This window comes from Hylobates moloch, unplaced genomic scaffold (genome assembly GCF_009828535.3).
Source record: "Hylobates moloch isolate HMO894 unplaced genomic scaffold, HMol_V3 SCAFFOLD_12, whole genome shotgun sequence".
In the NCBI taxonomy this organism is placed as follows: Eukaryota; Metazoa; Chordata; class Mammalia; order Primates; family Hylobatidae; genus Hylobates; species Hylobates moloch.
Window position 1 is genome coordinate 39162675 of NW_026652287.1, and position 23220 is coordinate 39185894.

Here is a 23220-nt window from a genome sequence, read left to right on the forward strand (position 1 = left end):
GAGAATGGCGTGAACCCCGGGGGTGGAGCTTGCAGTGAGCCGAGATGGTGCCACTGCACTCCAGCCTGGCAGACAGAGCAAGACTCTGTCTCAAACAAACAAACAAACAAATCCACAGGTGCAGGGGCCAGGCGCGGTGGCTCACGCCTGTAATCCCAGCACTTTGGGAGGCCAAGGCGCTTGGATCATTTGAGGTCAGGAGTTTGAGACTAGCCTGGCCAACATAGTGAAACCCCATCCCTACTAAAAATACAAAAATTAGCTGGGTGGGGGGGCGTGCGCCTGTAATCCCAGCTATTAGGGAGGCTGAGACAGGTGAATCCCTTGAGCCTGGGAGGTGGATGTTGTGGTGAGCTGAGATCTTGCCACTACACTCCAGTCTGGGTGACAGAGTAAGACCCTGTCTCAAAAAAAAAAAAAAAAAAAAAATCCACAGGTGCATTTAAAATTTTGACTCAATTATAATATTACAGTTAAGCCAATTTAATATTTTTATTAATTATAATGCTAATGTAAAACTAAACAATTAGATCTAAGGAATAAGACCCAGATAAATAATTCCCCAGCACCTGCATTTCTGGTGGACAGAACCATCCTTAACAGTACTTCAATGATAAACAATGTTAAAAGATGAGTATTTACATTTAAATATACATCACATACACATTATATTATATTGTTATATTTAAATATACGTCACACATACATTAAGGTAATGCGTGCCCTTCATGCAGAAAGCAAAGAGCAAGTGATTTCAAAGATCTTGTCCTGTTACTGAGGTAATAACTGTCTCTCTCTTCTCAGATTCAGTGGTTTATAAGAAAGAACTTAAAAAACTAAAATATTTCAGTATTGCTTTTCCTGCAGGAGCAAACTATTTCAGAATTCGTTCCCAACCCAAGTCCGTTGAACTGTCACAGAATCACAGGACAGTGATCTTTCCCATCATACATTGTAAGTTGCCTTCTGTACCATGCCTGTTGATGAAGAAGCCCTGGTAATTCAAGAACTTATATTCTTTTCCTAGGGGAGGTTACCATAAACTCTTACTTCTCTGGGCAGAGTAGGTGAGTTGCCGTTTCTAAGGTTATTTTAGAGTCAGTTCAAGTCTTTAAACTAGAGCAGGAGAAAGCACAGATGCCCCCCTCCTCCTTATCCAGAAGGACTGTAGGTAAGGATCTTTCCATAAGCAAACAATGTTTCAGGGCATGACTTAAAAAGATAAAATACATGTCAACAATATGTACAGGCAAAAATTTTTTAAAAAACTCTGTTGTTTTGTGTCATTCTTATTATTACTGTTACTTTGTTGGGGAACTCTTAGTTGAAACAGAGAATGAAGCTTGTACAAGGTTTGATACCTTGGATCTGCAGAGATGAAGCTGACAGAGAGGGAAAAGAACTCATCGAAGCCTGCGCTGGTCATTTATGGTACAAAGCAGGAAAATAATTGCAGGGAGAACGCCCCAAAGTAGGAATGAAGCCTGGGGGGGGGGGGGCGGAGGTCAGGCAGCCAGCCCTGGGTCCCGAGCTCCCTCCTGCCCTCTCCCTTCCCCATTCTTGCCGCACAACCAGGAGGTTAAAATAGGAAAGATGAACCACACCGGCAGCCGCCAGAATGGCCCGGGCGCTTGGGGCCCTCGGGGGCCCTTGAAATAGCCACTAGGATCGGGAAACCCAACTTTCCCAGCGGGGCAGCGAGGAAAACCAAAAGGAACCGAGCCGGAGGCTGGTGGCGAGGGAGCGCGGTGGCTTCTCGGAGGGAGGAAAGAGAAAGAAATGAGCATTTGGGGTGTGAGTGAATGAGTGTGTGTGTGAGTGTGTGTGTGTGCGCCCGCGAGAGCGCGGGGGGGGGCGGGGTGGAGTTTAAATCCACAAACACACACACGCACTCGCACAGCCTCGGAGAAAATGCCCTGAGCAGTTTAGGTTCTTTAACAAAATAAATAAATTGAAAAAAAAAAGTTTCACTCGCGTTGGTGAAACTTTTCTCCTTTCCAGATCAGTCCTAAGAGGAGAGCTGCAGACGTGCGGAGGGGCTTCTTGGGGGCACGTGGAAAGATTGGCGGACGCACGAACCCCCAAACTCAGGAATATGGGGTCACACGGAGAAGGGGAGGGGGTGTCCGAGGCGCCCTGAACGCGAGGATTTGGGGCGAAAAGGTGAGAAATGGTTCCCGGGGAAGCTCGCTCGGGAAGCTTGGGATGAAAAGGTGAGAAGGACAAGAGGGGTTCTCCCCAGGGCAGACGCACCAGCTTTTAGTTAAGGAATGAGAAAAAGGTTCCAGGGGTGCCCCCAAATTCAGTATGTCTGGGAGTCCACTAAAAAGGGGGTCCCCGGGACAAGTCAAATCTAGGAATTTGGGGTAAAAATGAGAAGGGAGTCTTCGAGGTCCCCCCGATGCAAGAAGTTTGCGACTAAGAGTGACAGAAGGGCTCTGGGGTCACCCCAATTTCGGAGGTTTGCGGAGTAAAGTAAGAAGAGGGCCCCAGGTGGCCCCAATTCAGGGAGTTTGAGGGTATGAGTAAAAGAGGGGTCCCCGGGTGTCCCCAACTCAGAGATCTGGGGAGTAAAAGTGAGGATAGGGTCCCCAAGCACCCCCAATTCAGAGAATTCGAGGGTATGAGTAAAAGAGGGGTCCTCGGGTGCCCCCAACTCAGAGATCTAGGGGGTTAAAGTGAGAAGAGGGTCCCCAAGCGCCCCCAATTCAGGGAGTTTGAGGAGTTTGAGAGACGTTCCCGGGGCGCCCCCAACTCAGCGAGTTTGAAGGTAAGCGTGAGAAAGGGGCCCCGGACGCCTCAACCTAAGGAAGTTTTGTAAAAAGTGAGGCGACGGCAGCGCACCTCCCCCGCGTTCAGTCAATAAGGAAAGTGGGGACGTCGCCAGGGTCCCCCCAAACTCCGCCGCGCGCGCGGGACGGGGTGGCGGAGGCGGGTCCCGCGGGCGCACCACCCGGACGTTTGGGGTGAGCGGCGAGGACGTGCTGCCGCCCCCCGGCCCCCCGAGCGGGGTCCCCGCCGCCCCCCACACTCCCCGGCCGGCCTGGGCCCGGGGCGGTCGCATCGGTCACCTGGAGTTCGGGCCGGGAGTTCGGGCAGCGGCTCCCGCGGCGGCGGCAGCGGCTGCTGCGTGTTGGTCCCCGTTGGTAAGTAACAGTCTCCACGGCTACAGTCTCTATGGCGGCGGCGGTGGCGGCGGCGGCCGCTCCTCCTCCGGCTCCCGCCGCCAGCCAGCCTCGCGCAGCCCGCCCGCCCGACGGGGCGGGGCGTTGTTACCGGCAACGGTTACCAGGCTCCGAGCCCCACCTTCCTAACAGCCCGCCCACTCCCGCCTCCAATGGGCCCGAAGAGGGCGGGGCGCGAGATCCTGCGGCGTCCCATTGGCTGTCTGCAGAGTCTGTCGGAAGGAGAAGGCGTTCCCCGGTGAAAAAGAGTGCGAGACTCGGCCAATGGCCGCGAAGAGGGGCGGGTCTTGGCGGGAGGCGCGCTCGGCTCAGAGGGTTGGCGAACCGGTGGCGCGCGCGGGGCCGGGGGTTGGTGGCGCATTTTGGGAAAGTCTAGTTTTAGGGGACCCAAGGGACTTCGTTTACCCCACAGGAGGAGTGTGGGACATGTGGGGACAGTCTGATCAGGGGTCAGCAAACTCTGGCTCGCGGCCTGTTTTTCACGGACCCCCAGCTAAAAATTTAAATAAATATATATTTTTACATGGTTAAAAGAAACTATCGGCCGGGCGCGGTGGCTCATGCCTGTAGTCCTAGCACTTTGGGAGGCCGAGGCGGGTAGATCACGAGGTCAGGAGATCGAGACCGTCCTGGCTCTTCTAAAAATACAAAAAATTAGCCGGGCGTGGTGGCGGGCGCCTGTAGTCCCAGCTACTCGGGAGGCTGAGGCAGGAGAATGGCATGAACCCGGGAGGCGGAGCTTGCAGTGAGCCGAGATCGCACCACTGCACTCCAGCCTGGGCGACAGAGCGAGACTCCGTCTCAAAAAAAAAAAAAAAAGAAACTATCAAAAGGAGCTTTTGTGGGGTGTGAACCTGATAGGAGACTCTCTTTTATTGTATTGGGTCCAGTATTTTGAACTAGTTTAAAGATTGGCAAACTGTGGCCTGCGGGTCAAATTGTGCCTGCTTGGGTTTGTAAATAAAGCTTTATTGGAACATAGCCACGCCCATTTCCTTGAACGGCTTGGAAGGCTGCTTTGACACTACAGGGGAGGAGTGGAGTAGTTGCGCAAAGACGGCATGTCCCACGCAAAGCCTAAGATATTTACTATACGGTCCTTTACAGAAAATGTTTGCCAAACTCACCAACCCTCCTCTCAAGCTGGTAGATTCAGCTATGAGTAGGACAGAGACAGACAGATCCTCATAGAGCTTTTATTCTCGTGAGGGAACACTGACAGCAAACAGAATAAAGAGGTAAACACAGTTACTCGAGACAAGGGGCTGGAAGAATAGGAGAAAACAACTTGTACTGAGAAAAGGCAGGAGATTAAGCTTCAGCCCCACTCATTCATTCAAAAAGAAATGATATTAGTGAACACTGATTAAATTGTTATGTGCCAGAAAGTGATCTAAGCATTTTTTTAATATGCAAACTCATTAAATCTTACAGTCGCATCTTTAGAAAGATGCTAGGCATTATCGCCGTTTTTATTTGTTTTGTTTTTCTTTTTTTGAGACAGAGTCTTTCTCTGTCACCCAGACTGGAGTGCAGTGGTGTGATCTGGCTCACTGCAACCTCCGTCTCCCGGGTTCAAGTGATTCTCCTGCCTCAGCCTCCCGAGTAGCTGGGACTACAGGCGCCCACCACCATGCTCAGCTAATTTTTGTATTTTTAGTAGAGACGGGGTTTCACCATGTTGGCCAGGCTGGCCTGGAACTCCTGACCTCAAGTGATCCGCCCGCCTTGGACTCTCAAAGTGCTGGGATTACAGGCATGAGCCACCATGCCCGGCCTATCCCCATTTTTCAGATCAGGAAGCTGAAGCCCAGAAAGAATGAGTGAATTTGCCCAGTGTCAAACAGCTTGTGAGGAATCGGAACCCTAGTAGTCCGGTGCTAAAGTCCATGCTCTTGATCACTAGATGGGTGGTTTTCAAACATTTTTGACCACAGCATACAGCAGGAAATACATTTTACCTAGGGGCTCAGTCCACACAAACATATCTATAACTAAAACAAATGATACTGTAACTAAAGTACCGTGAAATGATACTTTAACACACTCTGATATTTCCTGTTGTTTCATTTTAATTAAAATGTGGACGGTGATTTGCTAAATTGATTTCATCATCTTCTAATTTTTTTTTTTCTTGAGACAGAGTCTCTGTCGCCCAGGCTGGAGTGCAGTGGCATGATCTCGGCTCACTGCAACCTCCACCTCCCGAGTTCAAGCGATTCTCCTGTTTCAGTCTCCCGAGTAGCTGGCATTACAGGCCCCTGCCACCATGCCCGGCTAATTTTTGTATTTTTAGCAGAGACAGGGTTTTACCATGTTGGCCAGGCTGGTCTCAAACTCCTGATCTCAAGTGATCCACCCGCCTCAGCCTCCCGAAGTCCTGGGATTACAGGCAGGAGCCACTGCGCCCGGCTATGTGACAGAATCTTAAGCTTAAGCGGTCTACAGTAATCAGTCCCTTTCATTCAACTATTAATTTAGTCAAAAATATTTATTGAGGTCCAAGTGCAGTGACTCAGCAGGAGGATCGTTTGAGGCCAGGGGTTCAAGACCAGCCTGGGCAACATAGTGAGACCTTATCTCTATAAAAATAAAGTAAAATAAATTAGCCAGGTGCAGTGGTGCACACCTATAGTCCCAGCAGCTCAGGAGCCTGAGGTGGGAGGATCGCTTGAGCCCAGGAGTTCTAGGCTGTGGTGAGCTATGACTGTGCCACTGAACTCCAGCTTGGTAGACAGAGCAAGAACCTGTCTCTAATATATATATATAGTGTATATGATGATAGATGATAGATAGATAGATAGATAAATGATAGATAGATAGATAGATAGATAGAGCCTACTATTTGCTAGGTGCTAGGGACAGATGTGTAAATAAAATAGATAAAATTCCCATGCCCATAGGAAAAGTGACACAGCACTGGCTTGGTGGGAGAAGTGGGTGGGTGGGGCTTGTCTGAGATAGAGCAGCCGGAGATGATCTCCCTGGGATATCCAACAATCCTGCTTGGCCCAAGACTGAGGGGTTTCCCAGGATATGGGAATTTCAGTGCTAAAACCGGGAAATCCCCAAAGCGGGAAGAGTTGGTCACCCAGGGTCTCTCTAAGGAGCTGACATTTGAGGCACCGTTGGAGTAACGAGGAACAAAGGAAAACAGTTTGGAATTCGAAATCCCTGGGGTGAAAGCTGATGTGGAAGAAACAGAAAGCAGGTCCTTGGGCATAGCTGGAGCCCAGTGAAAGGGGAAGAGCAGTGAGTGGGTGGGGCGAGTGAGTCAGGGGATGACATGATGGCAGTCATTTTATTGGAGGCCATAGGGAAGAAGTCACGATCAAACTGGGAAACCAATGGAGGGTGTCTTTTGTTGTTGTTGTTGTCGTTGTTGTTGTTGTTTGTTTTTGAGATAGAGTCTCGCTCTATCGCCCAGGCCCAGGCTGGAATGCAGTGGTGCGATCTCAAGTTGTAGCCTCGGGGAGTAAGGTGACTGCCTGTCCTGGTCAACCCGTTTAGCTAAGCTAGACCTCTTCCCGCTCCCAGCCCTGGCCAGAGGTGGAAACTGTGGCCCAAGTTATCTCAAAAGACAAGCACTGAGTAGCCAAAGACAAGCCAACAAGTGGCAACTTAGAGTACTGCTTTTGTGTGGCACTTTTTTTTTTTTTAATTAAGGTGACATTTACATACCATAAAATGAGCCATTTTAAAAGGAAACAGTTCAGTGGCATTTAGTACATTCACTATGTTGTGCAACCACCACCTATATCTAATTCCAAAGCATTTTCTTTTTTTAATTTTTTTTTTTTTTATGATGGAGTCGCCTGTCACCCAGGCTGGAGTGCAGTGGCACAATCTCAGCTCACTGCAACCTCAGCCTCCTGGATTCAAGCGATTCTTTTGCCTCAGCCTCCCGAGTAGCTGGGATTACAGGTGCATGCCACCACGCCCAGCTAATTTTTGTATTTTTAGTAGACTTGGGGTTTCACTACGTTGGTCAGCCTGGTCTCAAACTCTTGACTTCAAGTGATTTGGCCCCCTCGGCCTCCCAAAGGGCTGGGATTACAGGCGGGAGCCCCCTCGCCCCGCCCCCATGGAGGGTTTTAAGCAGGGGGGTGTGCGGGGACAGGTGGGGGGTGGGGGGAGTGGGTGGAATGTAATCCGATCTGTGATTTTATTTTATTTTGTCAATTAATTATTTTTTTAGGAGACTCTTGCCAGGCGCAGTGGCTCACGCCTGTAATCCCAGCACTTTGGGAGGCCGAGGTGGGCGGATCATGAGGTCAGGAGATCGAGACCATCCTGGCTAACACTGTGAAACCCTGTCTCTACTAAAAATACAAAAAATTAGCAGGGCATGGTGGCGGGCGCCTGTAGTCCCAGCTACTCGGGAGGCTGAGGCAGGAGAATGGCCTGAACCTGGGAGGCGGAGCTTGCAGTGAGCCGAGATCTTTCCACTGCACTCCAGCCTGGGCGACAGAGTGAGACTCTGTCTCAAAAAAAAAAAAAGAGAGACTCTTACTCTATCACCCAGGGTGGAGTGAAGTGACATGATCATAGCTCACTGCACCCTCAGACTCTTGGGTTCAAGGGATTCTCCCACCTCAGCCACCCAAGTAGCTAGGACTATAGGCATGTGCCACCAAGGCTGGCTAAATACAAGACTTTTTTTTGTGTGTGTGTGTAGAGACAGGGTCTTGAACTCCTAACATCAAGTGATCCTCCTTCCTTGGCATCCCAGAGTACTGGGGCTTCAGGGATGAGCCACCATGCATAGCCTAAACTATAATTTTAAAAGCTCAGTTGAGGCCAGGCACAGTGGCTCATGCCTGTAATCCCAGCACTTTGGGAGGCCTAGGGGGGTGGATTACTCGAGGTCAGCCTGGCCAACATGGTGAAACCTGGTCTCTATTAAAAATCCAAAAATGAGCTGGGCATGATGGCAGGCACCTGTAGTCCCAGCTACTCTGGAGACTGAGGCAGGAGAGTAGCTTGAACCCGGGAGGTAGAGGTTGCAGTGAGCCAAGATCGCACCACTGCACCCCACACTGGGCAACAGAGAGAGACACCATCTCAAAAAATAGAAATGAAAATAAAAATAAAAATGAAATCTCAGTTGAGCCACCTTATGGGGAATAGATTGTAGGAGACAAAAGGGACAGAGAGAGATCCTAGGAGTGTGTCCCAGTTCTCCTGGGTGGGAAAGTATGGTGGCTTGGTTTAGGGACCTGGTAGTGGAGGCAGACATGAGTGGGTGGACTGAGGGTACATTTGGAAGAACACTCTAGTGGACGAGATGTGGGGAGTGAGGGATAACGTTTTAGGGTGCGACAGGAGGTGCCTTGTAGCTGGTTTGTATGCTCCATTCTGCTAGAATGCTTGTCTTTGAAATGTGAGTTAGTCCCAAAGTGGTGGATATAATAGGAAACAATTTGAGCATAATGTGGATTTTGCCTTCCTTATGCACAATTTTGCCTGCAAGAAACACTAGGTAAATAGAAAACTGCACCTGTCTGGACCAAATAGTGTAGGACTGCACAAAATATGCATAAGCACACATCTGAAATATCTACCAGCCACCTCAGCTTCCTGTGAATTATGAGCCACATTTATCTACACCTAGCATTACAACTTTCCATCTGATTACAGATGACTTTTCTACCTTTTCACAATAACTCACAAGCTGCAATCCTTCAATAGCAACTTCCTCAAGCAAACTTCAGGCCTTTTTCATGGCAATGTGGCATATTTACTATAGTATTTATATATTTCTTAACCAACTAAAACGTGTAAAACTCTTCAATCTCAAAGAAGAAATCATGAGGGAAATTAGAAAATACATTAAGGGCCAGGCACAGTGGCTCACACCTTTAATCCCAACAATTTGGGAGGCTGAGGCAGATGGATCACCTGAGGTCAGGAGTTTGAGACCAACCTGGCCAACATGGTGAAACCCTGTCTCTACTAAAAATACAAAAATTAGCTGGGTGTGGTGGCATGAGCCTGTAATCCCAGCTACTCAGGAGGCTGAGGCAGGAGAATCACTTGAACCTGGGAAGCAGAGGTTGCAATTAGCCAAGATCATGCCATTTTGCACTCTAGCTGGGCAACAGACTCCATTTCAAAAAAGAAAAGAAAAACACATTGAGATGAATATAACCTACCAAGATTTGTGGAGGCAGCTAATGCAGAGGGAAACATATAACTGCTAGACACCTATGTTACTAAAGAAGAAGGATCTCAAATCAATAGCCTTCCACCTTAAGAAACTGAGAAAAGAAGAGTAAACTAAACCCAAAGCTAGCAGAAGGATAGAAATAATAAATATATGGGTAGGAACAAACAAAATAGAGAAATAAAAATCGGGAGAATCAACAAAATCACAAGGTGGTTTTTTGAAAAGATCAACAAAATTTTAATTAACTAGGCTAACCAAGAAAAAAAGAGAGAAGACTCAAATTGCTAAAATCAGGAATGAAAGAGGAAGCATCACTACCAATTTTACAGAAATGAAAAGAATGATGGAGCAACGCTATGAATGATTGTAGGCGAACAAATTAGATAAAGTAAATGAAACCTAGTAACCCAAAAATAATCTAAATGAAATGGACAGATTCCTAGAAAGTCACAAACTACCAAAACTGACTCAATGAAAAATAGAAAATCTGAATAGACTTATAACAAGTAAAGAAATTGAGTAGTAATCCAAAAGAAACTTTCCAAAAAAAGCCCAGGACCATATGATTATATTAGTTAATTCTTCCAAATATTTAAAGAAGGATTAGCATCAATCCCTCACAAACTGGATAGTCCCCAGCTTATGATGGTTCAACTTTATATATATATATATAATTTCTTTTTTTTTGAGACAGAGTCTCCCCTTGTCACCAGGCTGGAGTGCAGTGGCGTGATCTCGGCTCACTGCAACCTCCGAATCCTGGGTTCTAGCAATTTTTCTGCCTCAGCCTCCCAAGTAGCTGGGATTACAGGCACCCACCACCATGCCTGGGTAATTTTTGTATTTTTAGCAGAGACAGGGTTTCACCATGTTGGCCAGGATGGTCTTGATCTCCTGACCTCATGATCTTCCCACCTAGGCCTCCCAAAGTGTTGGGATTACAGGCGTGAGCCACCATGCCTGGGCGACTTACAGTATTTTTTAACTTACAATGGGTTTATCAAGCTATAACCCCATCATAAGTTGAGGAGCATCTGTTGTCTTAAAATAGAAAAGGAGGGAACACTACTATTTTATGAATCTGGTATTATCTGGATAACGAAACCACACAAAGACATTATAATAAAAAATAAAACTACACACCAATCTGTCCTATGATTATAAATGCAAAAATCCTCAATCCCAAATCCAGAAACATATAAAAAGAATTATACACCACCAGGCGTGGTGGCTCATGCCTGTAATCCCAGCACGTTGGGAGGCCTAGGTGCAGATCATGAGGTCAGGAGACCAAGACCATCCTGGCGAACACAGTGAAACCCCGTCTCTACTAAAAAATACAAAAAAAAAAAAAAAAATTAGCCGGGCGTGGTGGTGGGGGCCGGTAGTCCCAGCTACTCAGGAGGCTGAGGCAGGAGAATGGCGTGAACCTGGGAGGTGGAGTTTGCAGTGAGCCGAGATCGCACCACTGCACTCCAGCCTGGGCGACAGAGTGAGACTCCATCTCAAAAAAAAAAAAGAAAAAAAAGAATTATACACTATGATTAAGTCAAATTTATCCCAAGAATGCAAAGGTGGTTGGGTCAACATTTTAAAAGTCATATTAGTAGAATAAAGGACAAAAACGATATGATCATCTCAATATATGCAGAAAAAGCATTTGACAAAATCCAACACTCATGATAAAAACACAACAAACTAGAGCTAGAACTTTTTCAACCTGATAGAGGGCATCTATGAAAATCCCACAGTTAATATTAGAGTACTTAACCGGCAAAAACAAAAAACAAAAAACTGAATACTTTACCCTTTAGGTCAGGAACAATACAAGGATGTCCACTCTACCACTTCTATTCAGCATTATACTGATGGAGCTAGCCAGGGCAACGATGTAAGAAAAAGAAATAGAAGGCTACTGGTTTGGAAAGGAAGAAGTAAAACTACTTCTATTTGTAGATGATATGATCTTGTATACAGAAAATCTAAGGAACCTACTAAATCGCTATTATAATTAAGAAACAAATTCAGCAAGGTTGTAGAGTACAATATCAATATATGAAGACAATTAGAACCTGGTGCCTAGCACTGCAGACCAGGGTCAGGTGGGCTGGGTTGGGCTCCTCTGGGCCATGGAGGCTGAGGTGCACATGTTGTGCTGGTACTGGGGAAGTGAGGAGGGCTGGCCTCTTGTGGAGCTGCCTGCTGTTTTACTTAAAAAGAAAGAAGAAGAAGAAAGAAGGAGAAGGAGAAGGAGAAGAAGAAGGAGAAGAAGAAGAAGAAACAAACAAGCAAACAACAGCAGCAACAACAAAAATAATTGTATTTCTTTTTTTTTTTTTTTTTAAGATAGAGTCTCGCTCTGTCACCCAGGCTGTAGTGCAGTGGCACGACCTCAGCTCACTGCAACCTCTGCCTCCCAGGTTCACGCCATTCTCCTGCCTCAGCCTCCTGAGTAGCTGAGACTACAGGCGCCTGCCACCACGCCTAGCTAATTTTTTATATTTTTAGTAGATATGGGGTTTCACCGTGTTAGCCAGGATGGTCTTGATCTCCTGACCTTGTGATCCGCCTGCCTCAGCCTCCCAAAGTGCTGGGATTACAAGCGTGAGCCACTGTGCCCAGCCAACAATTGTATTTCTATGCTCTAGCAATTAACGATCTGAAAAGCATTTTTTTTATATAAAAAAGGATCTCACTCTATTGCCTAGGCTGGAGTGCAATGGCACAATCATAGCTCACTGCAACCTTAAATTCCTGGGCTGAGGCAATCCTCCCACCTCAGCCACCCAAGTACCTGGGTCTGCAGGCATGCGCCACCATGACCAGCTAATGTTTTTATTTTTTGTAGAAACAGGGCCTCACTATGTTGCCCAGGCTGGTCTCAAACTCATGGTCTCGAATGGTCCTCCTGTCACTGAGTCACTGTGCCTGACCTGGTCAATTGATTTTGACAGGAGCATCAAGATTACTCAATGAGGAAGAGTAGTCTCTTCAACAAATGGTGCTGGGATAACTGGATATCCACATGCAAAGGAATGAAATTAGACCCCTACCTCACACCATACACAAAAGTTAAAATAGGTCAGAGACCTAAATGTAAGAACTAAAACTCTTAGAAGAAAATGCGGGAGTAAATCTTCATTACTTTGGTTTGGCAATGGTTTCTTAAATATGATACCTAAAGCACAAGCAAAGAAAGAAAACAATAGATAAATTGGACAGTATCAAAATTCAAAACTTTTGTGGTTGATATGACACCATAAAGAAAGTGAGAAGACAACCCACAAAATGGGAAAAAATATTTGGAAGCCATATACAGATATATATGGGGACTTGTATCTGTAATATATAAAGAGCTCTTACAGCTCAACAACAAAAGACACCTAATCCAATTAGAAATGGGCACAAATTTAAATGCACATTTCTTCAAAGAAGATATACAAATGGTCAATAGGCACATGAAAAGATGCTGAAAATCATCAGGTAAATACAACCCAAAACTTCCATGAGATACCACTTCACACCCACTAGGGTGGCTATAATAAAAAAAGACAGATAATAGCAAGTATTGGTGAAGATGTAGAGAAACTGAAATCCTCATACACTGCTAGTGGAGTATGAAATGGTACAGCCACTTCGGGAAACAGTCTGGTAGCTCTTCAAAAAGTCAAATATGGAATTGCTGTATGAGCCAACAATTCTTCTCCTAGGTAAATATCTAAGAGAAATGAAAACCTACATCCATACCAAAACTTATACACAAATGTTCATAGTGGCATTGTTCAGAATAGCCAAAAAGTAGAAGCAATAAAAATGTCTATCAATGAATGAATGAATAAATAAAATATGGTAAATCTATACAATGGAATGTTATTTGGCAATAAGTTGGAATGAAATATTGATACAACATGGATTAACCTTCAATATATTACACTAAATAAAAGATGCCTGTAACAAAGGGTAACATATTGTATGACTCCATTTGTTTGAAATATCCAGAATAGTTAAATCCATAGACACAGAATGTAGATTAATGGTTGCCAGGAGCCTGGGCAACATAGAGAGGGGCCATCTCTACAAAAAAAAAAAAAAAAAAAAGAATTGTGTGTGTGTGTGTGTGTGTGTGTGTGTGTGTGTGTGTGTGTGTGTGTTTTGGAGACAGAGTCTCACTTTGTCACCAAAACTGGAGTGCAGTGGTGCAACCTCAGCTCACTGCAACCTCTACCTCCCAGGTTCAAGCGATTCTCATGCCTCAACCTCCTGAACAACTGGGATTACAGGTGTACATCACCATGCCTGGTTAATTTTGTATTTTTAGTAGAGACAGGGTTTCACCATGTTGGTCATGCTGGTCTTGAACTCTTGACCTCAGCTGATCCACCTGCCTCAACCTCCTAAGGTGCTAGGATTACAGGCATGAGCCACTGTGCCCAGCCCTAAAGAAAGAAAATTAGCTGGGCATGGTGGCATGTGCCTGTGGTCTCGGCTACTTGGGAGGCTGGGGCAGGAAGATGGCTTGAGCCCAGGAGCTAAGTCTGCAGTGAGCTGTGATTGTGCCACTGCACTCCTACGTGAGTGACAGAGTGAGACTTAATCTCAAAGAAAAAAAAAAAAGGTTGCCAGGGGCTAGGGGAAGAAGGTGATGGGGAGTGGCTGCTAAAGTATATGGGGTTTCATTGTGGGAAGGATAAAAATGTGCTAAAATTGGGAGTAGTCATGGTTGTACAATTCTATGAACATACTAAAAACTACTGAATTATATACTTTAAAAGAATGAACTCAGCCGGGCACAGTGGCTCACGCCTGTAATCCCAGCACTTTGGGAGGCCGAGGCGGGTGGATCACGAGGTCAGGAGATCGAGACCACGGTGAAACCCCGTCTCTACTAAAAATACAAAAAATTAGCTGGGCGCAGTGGCAGGCGCCTGTAGTCCCAGCTACTTGGGAGGCTGAGGCAGGAGAATGGCGTGAACCTGGGAGGCAGAGCTTGCAGTGAGCCGAGATAGCGCCACTGCACTCCAGCCTGGGCGACAACGAGACTCCGTCTCAATTAAAAAAAAAAAAAAAAAAAAAGAATGAATTCATAGAATGTGAATTACATCTCCATAACATTGTTATTTTAAAAACCCTGCTACCATATTATATTTATTAGGTCCTTTTTCTTTTTTTTTTCTTTTTTTTTCCCCCAGACGGAGTCTTGCTCTGTCACCCAGGCTAGAGTGCAGTGGCATGATCGCAGCTCACTGCAACCTCTGCCTCCTGGGTTCAAGCAATTATCCTGCCTCAGTCTCCCAAGTAGCTGGGATTACAGGTGTATGCCACCATGCCCAGCTAATTTTTGTATTTGTAGTAGAGATGGGGTTTCACCATGTTGGCCAGGCTGGTCTCAAACTCCTGACCTCATGATCCCCCCCACTTTGGCCTCCCAAAGTGCTGGGATTACAGACATTAGCCACCATGCCCAGTCCTTTGTCTTGTGTTTTAATGTGTCACTCACTGACAAAGTTTTTGAGTATTTGTCATCCTAACCTCACTTTCACCATAATTGCACAATTTTGCCCAGGCCAGTGATTTTTAGTAACACATATATCATATTACAGCAGAACTAATTGTACGTAGCAGTAGGTTTAGGCTGGTTAAGTGACAATTGTCTCCAATAGAGGGGCAGGACAAGGTGGGGACCCTATCCTGTGACCTTTTAAGAAAACCCAATTACCATTAAAAGGAAGCTTTCAGGACAGGCATGTTGGCTCAAGCCCGTAATCCCAGCACTTTGGGACACCGAAGTGGGCAGATCACTTGAGGTCAGTGGTTCAAGACAAGCCTGGCCAACATGGTGAAACCCCATCCCTATGAAAAATACAAAAAATAGCCAGACGTGGTGGTGCACACCTGTAGTCCCAGTTACTTGGGAGGCTGAGGCAGGAGAATTGGTTGAACCTGGGAGGTGGAGGTTGCAGTGAGCCAAGATCTCATCACTGCACTCCAGCCTGAGTGGCAGAGTGAGACTCCATCTCAAAAAAAAAAAAAAAAAAAGAAAAAAGAAAAATAAAAAGGAAGCTTTCAGAAGTTTAGCAGCATCCCACCAGCCAAAGACCTACTTTCATTGATGTTCAACACTATTACACATTTTGTCTTCTTGCTTAGTCCCTGGAAGAAGGGACTGTCTAAGGTCATTGGAGGTAGAATACCAAACTGCATTCTACCTCTGTTAGCCTGGGGTGAACAAGTGGGATTAGTATCTAACGTCTCTTCCAACATTTTTCACGTATGCCTTCTGGTCTTGCAAAGTTGAGACATCGAAAAACTGCATTTTCCAGACTCCCTTACAGCTAGGGTGCGAGTTAAGTTCCCATCATTGCTTGCATTTGACACTGTTGCACGCTAGGGGGAGCTCATCTTTCTTGCTGCCTCAGCTTTTGCTGCTGGAAAAGCACAGCCACAGAGATTATGGGGACTTTTCTTTATCGTCATTTTGATGTCTAGCCTTTAGTTTGTGGGCGTCTGGAAACAGATGCAGGAACAGCAGCTTCATGTGGTGCAGCTACTGTGTTGCGTGTTTACAGTTGTCAGTTCCAGGGGTGGCATTTTGGGTCCTCACCTATACGAGCATCTCCCATCTAGAACCGGTGGCAGTTCTGGCTTTGAGAAGGGGCTGGGGTTGTGGTCAGCTCCTCTCCTCCAGGAGGCTGCTGTTTCTGACCCATCGGGGCAAAGAGTGGCCAGTGTGAAGGAGGAAGGGGAAGCAGAGAAGCGCGGGAGTCTTCTTCTTCTTTTTTTTTTTTTTTTTTGAGACGGAGTCTTGCTCTGAGCAGGGGAGTCTTCTTTAACTGGTACTGTTGTAAGCCAGTTTCTCTTCCTTTGATCCTGGCCAAGGTTTAAAGCTGACTCTTTCATGGGGTGCCTTGGAAACAAACCAGAATCAGTTATAGAATTTGTGGGGCTCAGTGCAAACTGAAAATTCAGGGTGCCTTGCTCAAAACTCATTAATAATTTTGGCTGGCCACAGTGGCTCACACCTGTAATCCTAGCACTCTGGGAGGCCAATGGGGGCAAATCATGAGGTCAGGAGTTTGACACCAGCCTGGCCAACATGGTGAAACCCTGTCTCTACTAAAAATAAAAAAAAATAGCTCGTCGTAGTGGCAGGTGCCTGTAATCTTAGCTGAGGCTGAGGCAGGAGAATCGCTTGAACCCAGGAGGTGGAGGTTGCGGTGAGCCAAGATCGCACCACTGCCCTCCAGCCCTGGCGACAGAGTGAGACTACATCTCAAAAAATAAATAAATAAGTAAAAATAAAATAAATTAAAATGAAAAATAAATGAGTAAAAACCTGCCCAGCAGGCTGCCACCTCACTGGGGAATTCCACAACCACTGTGTCTCAGTTCTCTGGTTGGAATTTCAGTCTTGCAACCCACTTCATTTGCTTTTCTGTGAATTGCCTTTACCCTGAATCTCCAGTCTATGTAAATTCCATTAGAGTGGGGACCTTTTTCTTTCTGTCTTACTTCTCTATCTCCCCATGATCTAGAGCAAAGGTTCTCAACCAAGGGCGATTCTGCTCCCCAGGGGCCATTTGGAAATGTCTGGGAACATTTTGGGTTCTCAGGGCTGGGGGTGTTCCTGGCATGGAGTAGGTGGAGGCCAGGGATGCTGCTCAGCACCCGGTAGTGCCCAGGACGGCCCCACCCCAGAGAATGATATGGCCCAAAGTCAACAGTCCTGAGGCTAAGAAACTGCATTAATGGGCCAGGTGTGGTGGCTCATGCCTGTAATGCCAGCACTTTGGGAGGCCGAGACGGGTGGATCACAAGGTCAGGAGATCGAGACCATCCTGGCTAACACGGTGAAACCCCGTCTCCACTAAAAATACAAAAAAAAAAAAAATTAACCGGGTGTGGTGGCAGGCAACTGTAGTCCCAGCTACTCAGGAGGCTGAGGCAGGAGAATGGTGTAAACCCGGGAGGTGGAGCTTGCAGTGAGCCGAGATCGCGCCACTGCACTCCAGCCTGGGCGACAGAGTGAGACTCTATCTCAAAAAAAAAAAAAAAAAAAAAAACTGCATTAATGAGGGGAAAATTGAGTTAGGTCCCTCACTCACACACTAGACACCAGAATAAACTCCCAACAGGGCAGACGGTAGAAACCAAGGGGACCCCCAGCTCCTGGGATCCACCTCCCCTCTCCCTCCCCACTCAGGGTGTGGATTTAAATGTGTTCGGCCTCCTGGGACCTTAGGCGGGCAGATGATTATGGGATGCAGAGTCTCTTGGGGGTCATTGGAACCCCCTAACTCAGTGGTTCTCACTGGGATTGAATCTGTCCCTCAGGGGACACTGGCAATGTCTGGGGCATTTGTGGTTATCATGACTAGAAGTTGTTCTTGGCATCGAGTGGATGGAGGCCAGGAATGCTTTTCAGCACCCTCCAGTGCCCAGGACAGTCCCACCCTGGAGAATGATCCAGCCCAAAATGCCAATGGTGCTGGGAGGGAGAGACCCTAGTCTAGAATCATGCTTGACTCACTGTTGCTCTTCAGTAAATTACAGTAGAAGAAATGGATGGTGAAATGCCAAGCTGGCAGGTGCGAATCTCTTGTCCAAATCTTTATTAACATTTTATTTTTTATTTTTCATTTTGTTTTAAGACAGAGTCTCGCTCTGTTGCTCACTCTGGAGTGCAGAGGCATGATCTCGGTTCACTGCAACCTCTGCTTCCTGGGTTCAAGTGATTCTCCTGCCTCAGCCTCCTGAATAGCTGGGACTACAGGTGCACGTCACCATGCCCGGCTAATTTTTGCTTTTTTTTTTTTTTTGAGATGGATTCTCACTCTGTAGCCCAGTCTGGAGTGCAGTGGCACGATCTCAGCTCACTACAACCTCTGCCTCCCGGGTTCCAGTGATTCTCCTGCCTCGGCCTCCAGAGAAGCTGGGACTACAGGCGCCTGCCACCACACCTGGCTAATTTTTGTTGTTGTTGTTGTTGTTGTTATTTTTAGTAGAGATGGGGTTTCACCGTGTTAGCCAGGATGGCCTTGAACTCCTGACCTCATGATCCACCTGTCTCAGCCTCCCAAAGTGCTGGGATTACAGGCGTGAGTCACTGCACCCAGCCTTTATTAACATTTTTAAAAATTGTAAAATATACCAAACATAAAATTTACCACTGCAACCATGTGTAAGTACTCAGTTCAGTGGCATTAAGCACATTCCCATGGTTGTGCAACCATCACCACCATCATTTCCAGAACCTTCTCCTCTTCCCAAACTAAAACTCTGTCCCCATGAAAAACTCAGTCCCCATCCCCCCACAACCCCCTAGCACCTGGCATTCTACTTTCTGTTTCAATGGATTTAATTACTCTAGGGACCTCATATATTAGTCCTTTTGTGATTGGCTTCTTCTACTTAGCATAATGTCTTCAACTTCATACATATTGTAGCATGTGTAAGAATTTGCTTCCTTTTTAAGGCTGGGTAATATTCTACCATATGGATGGATCACATTGTCTTTATCCATCCACTCATCCATGGGTGGGCACTTGGGCTGTTTCCACCTCTTGACCATTGTGAATCATGTTGCTATAAACATGAATGTACAAGTATCTCTTGAAGACCCTGCTTTCAATTCTTTGATTGCCCAAATCTCTTAAGGCTGGGTGGGCAGAAATAGCAAAGAAATTCTTCCATCAGGGAAATGTAAAGAAAAAAGAATGCAATTCTGCACTTATATGAAGGGTGTTAAAATTTACCAAACATAAAATCTGATAATAATCTGGGAAAGAGATGTAAGAGAGTTGGTTTGTGACCATCCTGGCCAAGATGATGAAACCCCCTGTCTACTAAAAAAAAAAAAAAAAAAAAAATTATCCAGGTGTAGTGGTGCATGCCTGTAATCCCAGCTATGTGGGAGGCTGAGGCACAAGAATTGCTTGAACCCAGAAGGCAGAGGTTGAAGTGAGCCAAAATTATGCCACTGCACTGCAGCCTGGGTGACAGAGCAAGACTTTGTCTAAGAAAGAGAGAGAGAGAGAGAGAGAGAGGGGGAGGAAGGAAGGAAGAAAAAAAAAGAGAGATCTAAGAGTTGCTGTGAGATTCATCCTTAGTTTTTCATTGCAATTCTACAATTTCAGGGTCAAACAGTGATTATATATTATAATACAGCAGGAGGAATTAGGTGTGAATTTCCTGCAGAAAATTTCAGCTTGGACTTACACTCTGTTTGGTCACTGTTTGCTCTCCAGTATCCCTACTGTAGCCCAAGTAATGTCATATCAAAGAAGTGCCACATCAGCAGGGTGTGGTGGCTCATGCCTGTAAGCCCAGCATTTTGGGAGGCCCAGGTGGGAGGATCACTTGAGCTCAGGAGTTGGAGACCAACCTGGACAACATAGTGAGATCTCATCTCTACAAAAATTAATTTTAAAAACTTAGCAGGGCGTGGTGGCATGTGCCTGTGGTCCCAGCTACTTGGGGGGCTGTGGCAGGAGGCTCGCTTGAGGCCAGGAGATGGAGGCTGCAGTGAGCTATGATCACGCCACTGTACTCCAGCCTGGGTGACAGAGAGAGACCCTGTCTCTTAATAAGAAAAGAAAAGAAAAGAGAAATTGCAGAAGTGCCACATTCCTGTTGACATAGGACACCCAGGGCAGACAGGGAGGAGAGAGATGAACCTTAATTCTTGAATGAATGGAGGTAAGGCTGATATTTTCTCCTAGTGGACTCTGGTCCAGTTCATTCCAGAGAGAAAGCTTTGCCTGCTTAAAGTAGCCACTTGAACCATGTTGGAGGATCTTGTTGGGCGCAGCTTGGAGGGGAAATAGCAGAGCTGAAGTCTGCAGCAGAGGAGGCCACAGGAGTGGATAACCAGGTAGTGGTAGAGGGAAAGGGGTGTGTACAAGGCAACACCTGACTCCCTTGCTCCTCTTACCTAAGGCTCAAGGGCAAGTGACACCAAGGAGGAATCATTTTCAGGGTGGCCAACTCATCCTGGTTTCCTTGGGACTTTCCCACTTCTAAAACTCAAAGTTCCAGTTCCCCAAAATGTAAAAAGTGGAATTCCCATGGGATCCAGCAATTCCTCTCCTAGGTGTCTGCCCACAGGAATTGAAAACTTAGGTCTTCGCAAAAACTTCTACATGAATATTCCTAGCAGCATTAGCTCATAAAGCCAGAAAGTGCACATGACTCCAGTGTCCATCCATGGAGGAATGAATAAACAAAATGTGATCTAGGCTGGGCGCAGTGGCTCACGACTGTAATTCCAGCACTTTGGGAGGCCAAAGTGGGAGGATCACTTGAGGCCAGGAGCTTGAGACCAGTCTGGGCAACAAAGTGAGACCTCCATTTCTAAAAAAAATTAAAAATGTTAGCTAGGCATGGTTGCACACATCTGTAGTCCCAGCTACTCGGGAGGCTGAGGCAGGAGGACTGAGCTCATGAATATGAGGCTACAGTAAGCTGTGTTTTACTACTGTGTTCCAGCCTGGGCAACAGAGCCTCTGTCAATGAAAGAAAAGGAAAGAAAAGAAAAGAAAAGACAAGAAAAGAAAAGAAAAGAAAAGAAAGAAGGAAGGAAGGAAGGGAGAGAAAGAAAGAGAAAGAGAGAAAGAGAGAGAAAGAGAAAGGGGGAAGAAGGGAAGAAGGGAAGAGAGGGGGAAAGGAAGGGAAGGAGGGAGGGAGGAAGAAGGGAAGAAAGAAAAGAAGGAAGGAAGGAAGGAAAGAAAGAAAGAGAAAGAAAGAAAGAAAGAAAGAAAGAAAGAAAGAAAGAAAGAAAGAAAGAAAGAAAGAGAGAAAGAATAATCTAGGCGTATTCCCAAATTTTTGGCTGTGAAATGAATTCTTTGCCTCACATCACCCCATAATAAAGCTGTGGATAAAGCTTCAATTCCCATGGAAGGCTAGTGAGGAGGGTTAGGTGTCTAGAGATCTGGGTTTGGAGTCAAACAGGTGAAAATGGAGCTGTTTTGAAGGCAAGGGGCACAACAGAGTGTTTGCATGCCCAGAATCACCGATTTGAAACCCCAGCATCAAGTGATTCCAAGGATGGGTCTCTGTCACCTCGAATAGTCTGTGAGTGAAAAACATTATAATTTAAGATGAGGTATTGAGAAAAAGTGAATGACAAAAACCTGGAAACACCCTAAACAGCCTACAATAAAGCACTGATTACCTAAAGCAGCATTCAGCTAAACAATGAAATATTATGCAGCAATGAAAAAGAATAAGATGAAACTATCTGAGCAGTATAGAATGGCTACAATCTACTTATTAAACAAAAAAAGTAAATGCAGTACAGTGTTCATAGTGCACTCCTATTTGTGTTTTTAAAGAAAGATATTTATTTAAAAAGAGTACCCTTTAAAGTAGTAGCTTTTAAAGTAGTACCCTTTAAAGTGTATATCTACCAGCCAGGCATGGTGGCTTGTGCCTGTAATCCCAGCACTTTGGGAGGCCAAGGCAGATGGATCACTTCAGGCCAGGAGTTTGAAATCAGCCTGGCCAACATGGCAAAACTCTGTCTCTACTAAAAAATACAAAAATTACCCCAGAAATGGTGGTGCATGCCTGTACTCCAGCTACTCGGGAGGCTGAGGCAGGAGGATTGCTTGAACCCGGGAGGCAGACATTGCAGTGAGCCAAGATGGTGTCACTGCACTCCAGCCTGGGCGACAAGCAAGACCTTGCCTCAAAAAAACAAATAAAAATAAATAAAGGCCGGGCGCGGTGGCTCACGCTTGTAATCCCAGCACTTTGGGAGGCCGAGGCGGGCGGATCACGAGGTCAGGAGATCGAGACCACGGTGAAACCCCGTCTCTACTAAAAATACAAAAAATTAGCCGGGCGTGGTGGTGGGCGCCTGTAGTCCCAGCTACTCGGAGAGGCTGAGGCAGGAGAATGGCGTGAACCCGGGAGGTGGAGCTTGCAGTGAGCTGAGATTGTGCCACTGCACTCCAGCCTGGGCAACAGAGAGAGACTCTGTCTCAAAAAAAAAAAAAAAAAATAAATAAATAATAAATAAATAAATAATAAAAATAAAATAAAGTATATGTCTACCTACAGAGTGTGTGTGTGTATGTCTTATAGTAGATACCTATCTATATATTACCCTTTAAAGTCAATATACAAACATTTATTGTTTACTATGTGCTAAATAGTTTCTCCATCATTTTGCCATATGAACTCATTTTATCTTCATGATAATTTTTGCATTATTATTCCCATTTACATATAAGGGAACTGAATGCATTCACTATCTACTGCTGTGTAACAAATTACCACAAAGTTTAGTAGCTTAAAACAAGCATTCATGATCTCACATAGCTTTTGTGGGTCAGGAATCTGGGTGCAGTTTAGCTGAGTGGTTCTGGCTCCATGTCTCTCAGGAGATTGTGGCCAAACTGTCAGCTGGGGCTGCAGGCTCATCTGAAGGCTCAACTGGGAAAATTATTCTTCCTTCCTTCCTTCCTTCTTTCCTTCCTCCCTCCCTCCCTTCCTCCCTTCCCTTCCCTTCCTGTCCCCTTCTTTCCTCCCTCTCTTCCTCCCTCCCTCCCTCTTGCCCTCCCTCCCTCCTTCCCTCCCTTCTTTCCTTCCTTCCCTCCCTCCCTTCTTTCCCTCCCTCCCTCTCTCCCTTCTTCCTTCCTTCCTTCCTTCCTTCCTTCCTTCCTTCCTTCCTCCCCTCTCCCCTCCTCTCCATTCCTCTCCTCTCCTCTCATCTCATCTCCTCTCCTCTTCCCTTCTTTCTCTTTTGAGACAGGGTCTTGCTTTGTCACCCAGGCTGCTGTGCAGTGGTGTGACCACGGCTCACTGTAGCCTTGACCTCCCAGGCTCAAGTGATCCTCCCACCTCAGCCTCCTGAGTAGCTGG

General features: G+C 46.1%; 2 protein-coding genes across 4 annotated transcripts in view; one reads left to right on the forward strand and one right to left on the reverse strand.

Annotated features, from left to right (window-relative positions):
- The window catches only part of RFX2 (regulatory factor X2), a 129562-nt gene extending 126317 nt beyond the window's left edge, over positions 1-3245 (reverse strand). For all 3 annotated transcript variants that reach the window (XM_032169388.2, XM_032169386.2, XM_032169387.2), the window contains exon 1: positions 3072-3245. The gene's annotated coding sequence lies outside the window, so the exon portion shown is untranslated. The remainder of the gene's footprint in view (positions 1-3071) is intronic.
- The window catches only part of ACSBG2 (acyl-CoA synthetase bubblegum family member 2), a 96831-nt gene continuing 76738 nt past the window's right edge, over positions 3128-23220 (forward strand). Inside the window, exon 1 of the mRNA XM_058425116.1 lies at positions 3128-3146. The gene's annotated coding sequence lies outside the window, so the exon portion shown is untranslated. The remainder of the gene's footprint in view (positions 3147-23220) is intronic.